The following is an 8,510-nucleotide window of genomic DNA, read 5'->3' on the forward strand; positions in this document are numbered from 1 at the left end:
GATATATCTCCATGGACCCCCTGACTCTTGTGATTTGGCCAGCTATCCCCAGCTGTCTTTGTTGTATTCAGGGTTGAGCCCAACTCTCTCCCCTTTTACAAGCACCCTTACTGCAATAGTCCTGCATAAAGTCTTCCATACCGTTTTGACAAGTGCCAGAATAATTTTTTTTTCTTTAACAGACGTTGAGTAACTTTCCCAGGTCACAAAACACAAAAGGGCAGAGCCAAGTCTATTTCTGGAGTTGGAGCTATAACTGCCAGGGTCAAGGGTACGGTGGCTATTCATCTCTGAGTCTGAGAAAATGTGGGGAAAACCAGACTCTTATTCACAGGACAGCTGTGGAGATTCAGCTTAAATTTGTAGATTGAGATTTAGCTTGGCACCTAAAGGGTAGTGAGTGCTGGGAGCTTGGGGATTGGGGAATGAATGGTGATTCATCCTGACAAGGGAATAATTTGCAACTGGGGGGAAAAAAGAGAGAGAGGCTCTGTACTGCTATGAAGACATCTTCAGAGTATCTCTATATTTCATAAGAGAGAGGAATTAAAAGAATGTATTATATTTCCTTGTGCCTGCTCAGCCCACCTATGGAAGGACTCAAGAGAAATATGGAAATATTGGTTAGCTCAAGGGAAAGAAATTTCAGAAAATCTCAGGAAAGAAATCTTGATACCCCCGTTTCTTCTCACACCCACCTCTGGTTCATGAAGCATAACTGCTTCTCAGCCTCCTGGACAAGCCCTCATCATCACTTGCTGGAACCAGTGCAAGTTGCTTTTATCCTGGTCCGAGGCTCCTGTCCTTGCCTGCGCCCACCCCCACCCCGCTATCTGTCTTCCCTGCATCACCCAGAGGACATCTGTGAACATCTGAACACAATCTCTTCTCTTTTATAGATGTTAGTGTTCAGACCCGGAGCCTGATTGTATGGGTTATAGAATTATAAAAAGCATTTAAATGCACAGTCCTAAAGGTCTCTTATGTTATAAGGGCACTGATAGGGGGAAGAGTGGGTCCCTGAAGTTTGGAATGGGGATATTGAGCAGACACAGACGAGCCTGAGAATTTTGAACCCATAAATACTCTTGTCTAAATACTCCTGAATACTCCCATGTGCGACATTGTGCTACAACAAGAAATAGAGATTTGATCTTCACCCCCAATTGCTGGCACAGAGCTTTGAAAACTCCTGAAACTTCCTGCATGAAAGAGATGATGTTGGCATGTTACAGTATTTGTCATTAGCCCCCAGTTCCTGGCTCAGAACTCCTAAAACCCCTAGAATTTCCACAGTAATGAAGGTGAAAGGAACATCTTTGGTTTTCCATCATAAGCCTGTTCAACCGTGCCTGAGTTTAGGCACATGAGGTGACTGTTGAAAGCTGGAAGCTGGTTGTCCGAGGAACCAACCATGTGATTAGGGTGGTTGGTTAAATATTTCAGCCTCCATCCCTGATATCTGGGGAGGGGAGATGGGCAAGAGATTGAGTTCAGTCACCAGTGGTTAATGATTTAATCAATTGTGCCACTGTGCCTGCTTAGAATCCCCAGACAACGCGACTTGGAGAGCTTTTGAATTGGTAAATACATCTCTGTGCTGGGAGGGTGGCGCACTCCCATTTCACGGGGTCAGAACTCCTGCACTCAGATCCTTCAGACCTCGCCCTATGTACCTCTTCATCTGGCTGTTCATCTGTCTCCTTTATAAAAAACCAGTAAACCAAAGTAAAGTTTTCTCTAGGTTTTATGAGCCTTTATGGCAAATTATTGAACCTGAGAAGGGGGTATTGGGAATCCCCTTATTACAGTTATTTGATCTGAAGTACAGGCGAAGATTGATGCCTGAAGTGGGAGGCAGTCTTGTGGGACTGAGCCCTTAACCTGTGGGGTCTTGTGCCACCTCCAGGTAGTGTCAAAACTGAACTGAACCATAAGATTCCCAGTTGGTGTCCACTGAAAAAGAGAGAATTGCTTGGTGTGGAAAACTCATTCATTGAATGTCACAAGTGTTGAGGTTTACCATACCTTAAAGAAAACTTTCACAAGCTTTACCTGTGGGCCCAGTTTTTTCTTTTCTTTTTTTAGTGGAGTTACTGGGATTGAACCCAGGACCTCGTGCATGCTAATCATGCACTCCACCACTGAGCTATTACCCTGCCCTGTGGGCCCAGTTTTAAAGAAAGAACAACAATAAAAGAAACAAAATACCCAGGCCAAGAAAAAAAGCCTCACCACTCCCCAGAAACTCCTTGCTCTGAATCAGCAAATCCCTCTCTCTGTCCCCTTTGCCCGCTGTATTTTTCTTAACAGCCGTTATGATCATCTGACATTTTCCTGGAAGTTTCTTTGAGCACTGATTTTAATGTTTGACATCTATTCTAGAATGTCAGCTCCTCAAGGGCAGGGTCTGTCTGGTTCTCCACTGTGTCTCCAGTGCCTGGAACTGGTGCCAAGAATGGAGGGAATGATCTGGGGAGACGTCTGGGCCTGGGCTACTGTCCTGCCCTGCTGCAGAAGGGCTGGCCACAGTCTTCCGGCCTCAGCTTCCTCTTTGCCACTAGATCTGTAGCAGCAGGAAACCAAGTGTGTCGGATTCTTCAACAGCCAGCCTGGGTGAGGTGGGGTGGCCTCTGCTGGGCCTGGAGGCTGGACCACCGGGGGCGGGGTGGGCCTGTGACCCAGGAGGGACCAATAGGAAATGTCAGGTGGGGTGATTAATAACAACAATAGTGGTAATAAACCCAGTCATCATAATAAATTCTAATAATAGCTGTCATTTTCCCAGCCTGGATGCTGGCTGGGCGCAGAGCTGGGTGCTCAGAATTCTCTGAGCCCTGTCAGGCTCTTTTAGAGTAGGACCAGCACCCAACTTGACAGCTGAAGAAAGAAGAGGCCACAGAGGCCACTGGGAAGTCTCATGTGTCTCCTCTCAGGCCTGAGGCCTCCACCCCGAATGCCTACATCACAGATGGAGTCCAGTCCCAGCAGGATGGCTCCAGGTTACCCCACCAACCATAGGGGTTTGCCTAGGACTGAGTGGGGGTTCCCAGACAAGGGACTTTCCAGGTTAAAATTGGAATAGTCCTGGGCAAATTGGAACAACAGGCCATCCTGCCCTAGTGGGTTATCAGGAGGAAGTGAGAATTGGGGAAATCCCCAGTCTCTGAGAGGCCTGCAGGGACCAGCCTCCCTAGAGCTCCCACCAGACCAGGGAAAAGCCAAGGGCTGAAAAATTAAAAAAAACAAAATCTTTTTGTGTCCTTTTGAATAGGAGAGTTCAGGGAACTGTCAGCCCCTTCCCCAAAGCAGCCATGAGGTCCGCTGGGAATCCTTCCAAGGAAGTTCCACACCCTTGTGTGTGAACACATGGCCCTTAAAAAATTCTCATAAGTAGTCATGGGAAACAACTCAAGTTGGTGAATGAACAAACAAAATGTACCTAGAAAACATTTTGTTGAGTGCAAGAAGCCAGACACAAGACAAATATTTTATGATTTCACTTTATAGGTGGTCCCTAGAGGAGTCAAATTCTTGGAGACAGAAAGTGGAATGGTGAGTGCCAGGGGCTGGGGGAGGGGGAATGGGGAGCTGGTGTTGAACAGGGACAGAGTTTCTGTTTAGGAAGATGAGAAGTTCTGGAGATGGGTGGTGTGATGATCGCAGAACAATGTGAATGTACTTAATCCTATAAACTTTAAATTTAGAAATTGTTAAAATGGGCTCTCTTGCCGTCTGAGACGGCCTACGCTCTGTCTAGGAGTGTGTATCTCCCCGAATAAATCTGCTTTTACTCTTTAAAAAAAAAAGGTTAAAATGTGACATTTTACCTTATCTATATTTTACCATAATTTTTGAAAAATCAGGGGGAAGAGAGGCTGGTGAAATGGATGAAGGTGGTCAGAAGGTACAAACTTCCAGTTATAAAATAAATAAGTCCCAGGGATGAGGTGGACAGCATGGTGACTAACAATACCGTATTGTATGTTTGAAAGTTGCTAAAACGAGAGATCTTAAAAGTTCTCATAACGAGAAAAAAAAAGTCTGTAACTCTGGAGGGTGATGGATGTTAACTGGACTTAAGGTGGTGATCATTTCACGATGTACGCAACTAGCAAATTGGTATGTTGTACCTGAAACTAATATATTGCTATATGTCAGTTATTTCTCAGTTTTTTAAAAATCTAAAAAAAAAGAAATTGTCTGTGTGCCGTCCACTCAGGTAGAAAAATAAACAGCATAAATACCAGAGAGAGGGATGGGTATGGCTCAGTGGTAGAGCGTGTGCTTAGCGTGCACGAGATCCTGGGTTCAGTCCCCAGGACTTCCATTAAAAATAAAGAAACAAACAAATCTAATTTGCTCCCCCCGCCCAAAACAAACAAAGTGCAAAAAGAATTGTGAAAAAAAAATTTTTAAATAAAAATAAATACCGTGGAGAATCTCAGAGTTCCACTCCTCATTTTCATCCTCAGAGGAAAGTGGCTGTTGTCCCTTTCAGCCCCTACAGCAATGAGGATACACATCTCTTGAGCACCTACTGTGTGCTCGGCCCTGTTCTAGGCCCCCACCCCCACCCACCAGGGAGACACAGGAGGGAAGAGAACAGATAAAATTCCCTGCACTTATGGTGTGACAGTCTAGATGGGAAGACAGCCAAGACCAAGGATAAACAAGGACAAATACATGGTGTAGCAGATGGTGACACGATATAGAAGAAGCAAAGCAGGGAGCTGATGTCATTGGAGATCGCGTGGCCTGGGACCACCTATCTGACCTTGTGGGAGCCGAGGTGGAGCCACATGGATGTCAGGGGAAAGATGGACCAGTCAGGGGGAACAGCCAGGTTAAGTCTCGGAGGGGAAGGCTGTCCTTGAACTTGTAATTCCTATCCATCTGCTGGCCCCTATGACTTGCTTACTTTATCTGTGCTTGTGTTTATGAATTTCCAATTCACAAACGAGCACGTGTTTATGAATTTCATCTCTACGGATGTGAGTCACTCCACTTGTTTTCACTACTCTATTGTGCAGCATTGTACACATTAATAGGCTAGAATTTCTTTGTCTTATCTCCCATGGCTGGACAATCACGTGATTTCCAATTTTGCGGTTTCAGTGGCTCTAAGAAACAACCTTATCCCACCATTCTTTTCTTTTTAATGTTTTTTTTGATGATTTATTTTTAAATAAGTCATTCAGTCATGTGGTTCCAAATCAAAAAGGCACAAAATGGTTTTGAGGACAAGTCTCCACTCCACTTCCGGGCCCCTGATATCCAACTCATTTCTGAGATCAAAACATGCTTATCGGTTAGTGGTTCCTCAAAAAGAATCACCATATAATCCAGCAATTGCACTTCTTCATGTATACACAAAGAAAGCAGGGACTCAAAGAGAGATTTGCACAGTTGTATTCACAGCAGCTTTATTCATGATAGCTGAGAGGTAGAGGCAACACAAGTGTCTATTGGTGAATGAGCGAGTAAACAAAATGTGGGGTATCCTATAATGGAATATTAATCAGCCTTAAAAAAGAAGGACATTCTGACACAGGCTGCACCATAAAGGAGGCTGGAAAGCATTCTCCTGTGTGAAATCAGCCAGGCACAAAATTACAGATGTTTTATGAACAGGGAGTTAAGTATTTATTGAGTACAGAGTTTCTTGTACTTACGGCACTGAATTGTACCCCTTGAAATGGTTAAAATGATCAATTTTCTGTTATGTACATTTTACCTCCATTTAAAAAAAACACTTATGGAGTGCCTACTGTATGCTGTGTTCTGAGCCCTGGGGATTTAGCCGTGAACAAAACACAGGAATCCCGGCATTCAGGGAGCTGACATAAACCAGATAAATATTAACAAGTAGGTTTTGTGGGTTTTGGTAGAAGGTTGAAGTGTCAGGGAGAAGGGAGTGGAGCAGATAAAGGGTATCGGGTGCTAGAATAACTGCTTTTAGGCTCTGTCCTCCACACCCCTAGCAATTCCAGGTCCCCAGCAGGATATTTGCTCTCTCTGAGCAGCTGTGTATTCAGGGTGTCCTTCTATAGCCACGATGACAGCAAATTGCTTCACCTAGTTTCCATGTCCTTGGCTTCTGGTGGGTTCTGCCAGTGGGGAAGGCTGGCAGGAGATGGGAGGTGGGAGATGGATGAAGGATATCTGTTCGCCTGCTCTCTCCCTTCCCAACCACAGTTGGGCAGCGGCTGTTTGTCTTTGGCCACATAACCTGCAAAGGAGAAGCTTCTTCATGGCTCCAGATGTCAGCAGGTTCATCCCCTTGAGCCCCATTAACAGCTCCCTGCTGCTGCTAGCTCTGGGCACCTTACAGAATAACAACACCCCAAAGATGCCCATGTCCTAATCGCCAGCATCTGTGAATATGTTCTATGGTGTGGCAAGGGAGAATTAGAAATTAAGGATGATTAGCTTCCTTTAAGACAGGGAGATGAGTGCGCTCACTTTAGCAGCACATATACTAAAATTGGAACGGTAAGGAAGATTAGCATGACCCTTGTGCAAGGATGATATGCAAATTTGTGATTTGTTCCATATATATATATATATATATATATAAATCCTGGTGGGCTGAAGGTAATCACAAAGGTCCTTAAAAGTGGAAGGGGGAGGTAGGAAAAGGGGTCAGAGTGATGTGATAGGAGAACTTGATTCATCTTTGCCATCTTTGGAGATGGAGGAAGGCGACCATGCAACCAGGAATGCAGGCAGCCCCTAGAAGCTGGAAACCACAAGGAAATGGATCCAGAACCTCCAGAGGGCCCACGGCCCCACCAACGCCTTGAATTTAGCACAGCAAGACCCGTGCAGACTTCTGACCTGCAAAAGTGTAAGGTAATACATTGTGTTGAAACCACTAAGTGGTGATTTGTTACAGCAGCCAGCCATAGAAAAGGAATACACTCAACATTTGTTGGTTCTCCTGTCCGGTTTGCAGGAGTGAAACCTGGCTCTGCATTACATTTGTTCAGTGAAACCCTTCTGAGTGGAATTCTGTTTGCCCCTAAGACTCAGCAATCCTGCTTTGGGAAGCTTACCCTCCAGGTAGGATGACTGTACTGGTGGGAAATGGCGCAGAAAGGTATTTCTCGCAGCATTGCCTGTAAAAGTAGGGTTGGGAAAGAACCTCAAGTGTTAATCAAAAAAGTGCTGATGAAATAAATGCTGAGACGCGCACATACCAGAGTCAAAAGAATGAGGAAGTGCTGATGTACTGATAAGGAAAGATTTGCAGGGCCACACGGTTCAGTGAAAAAAAGCAAGACGCGTCACAGAGTGCACAGTGTGCTACGTATTTTGTAAAAGGGAAGGGAAGGGGTAAGATTATGTTTGATCTTACAGAAAGAAACCCCTGAAGGAGTCACGGGAAACCGCAGACAGTGGGTTCCCAAGGTTGGGGGCAGGGAACCGGCTCAGTGGAGGGTGGTAGAGAGGGAGCTTACTCTATGGTGTATCTCTTAATATCATTCGATGTTTTAAATCCTAGGTTGTGCTAGGGCGAGGCAGGTGAGGCATGAAAGCAAAGAGGGCGCCAACTCGGTAACCAAGATAAATATTTTAATGCAATATTTAAAAAAAAAACACACAATGGGGGAAAAATCTATGATGAACAAAATATTGAAATTTAAAGTAAAGCATCAGTAACAGTGCTGCATTATATTGAAGCCTGAGAGGAAAGGAAATTCTCAGTAATATGGAATCTACCTATCAGTTTTCGCAGTAAAGAATAAGTTGACCACCATGAATGGGTCCTGGAGGGACGCTAGGTGGGTGAGGCCTATCCAGGGCCTCAGGAGGCCCCTCCAATCCGCCCAGATCCCCTACCTGCCATTTTCCTCAGAATAAAAAGCGTTAGGCAATGCCACCTGGATTTGCAGCTCACTATTGCCCCCTGGTGGTGATCAGCTTGGGCACAAGGGCATTCTGAGGTCCTTGGCTTTGACTGAGGGCCAGGACCCCTTAGGAGCTCTGCAATGTCTCAAGACCAGGAAAGATCAGTTTGTACCTAGGTTGTGCTCACAACATTAAGGAGACAATACACAGGTTGGCAGAGCTGGGCAGGTGGGAAGCTTTGTGGCTGGATGTGAGGTGTGACGCAGAAGGCGGGCCTCTGGGAGGAGGTGGCAGAGCTCTGGTCAGAGTGACAAGCAGCTGCCAGGGGTTGGTGTCCCTCAGGAGAGGCGGGCAGTCAGCTTCACTGGATCCTTGGTATTTCACGTCTTAAAAGCTGACGTGTCCTTGTTTATTACAGTATTAAGGCTTTCCTGTGGGCCAAATATTTCAACTTTTCAAAAGACTGACTGCAGGGGTGTTCGGGGAGAGGGACAGGAGGTACCAAGGCCCACACTTGGAGCATCTGAGTGCCAGGTGCTATGCCTGCCCGGACATTATCTCACTCACCACCACCCTGGGAAGAAGGCACTAACATTACTCATTGTACACAGGGGGTCGCTGAGGCTAAGTTGCCCAAGGTCACACTGACAGTAAAA

The 8,510-nt window shown here is 45.6% G+C and overlaps 1 long non-coding RNA gene and 1 other non-coding gene across 2 annotated transcripts; both read left to right on the forward strand.

The window, feature by feature from the left end:
* The first annotated feature begins 3,451 nt into the window (after positions 1–3,451).
* LOC141574613 (uncharacterized) lies at positions 3,452–7,190 on the forward strand. The gene is made up of 3 exons (XR_012501498.1): positions 3,452–3,555; positions 6,695–6,855; positions 6,959–7,190. It is a non-coding gene; the product is annotated as an uncharacterized LOC141574613 (long non-coding RNA).
* Positions 6,458–6,562, forward strand: LOC123616631 (U6 spliceosomal RNA). Its single transcript, XR_006724637.1, has one exon. It is a non-coding gene; the product is annotated as a U6 spliceosomal RNA (small nuclear RNA).
* Positions 7,191–8,510: the final 1,320 nt, after the last annotated feature.

This window comes from Camelus bactrianus, chromosome 22 (genome assembly GCF_048773025.1).
Source record: "Camelus bactrianus isolate YW-2024 breed Bactrian camel chromosome 22, ASM4877302v1, whole genome shotgun sequence".
NCBI classification, from domain to species: domain Eukaryota; kingdom Metazoa; phylum Chordata; class Mammalia; order Artiodactyla; family Camelidae; genus Camelus; species Camelus bactrianus.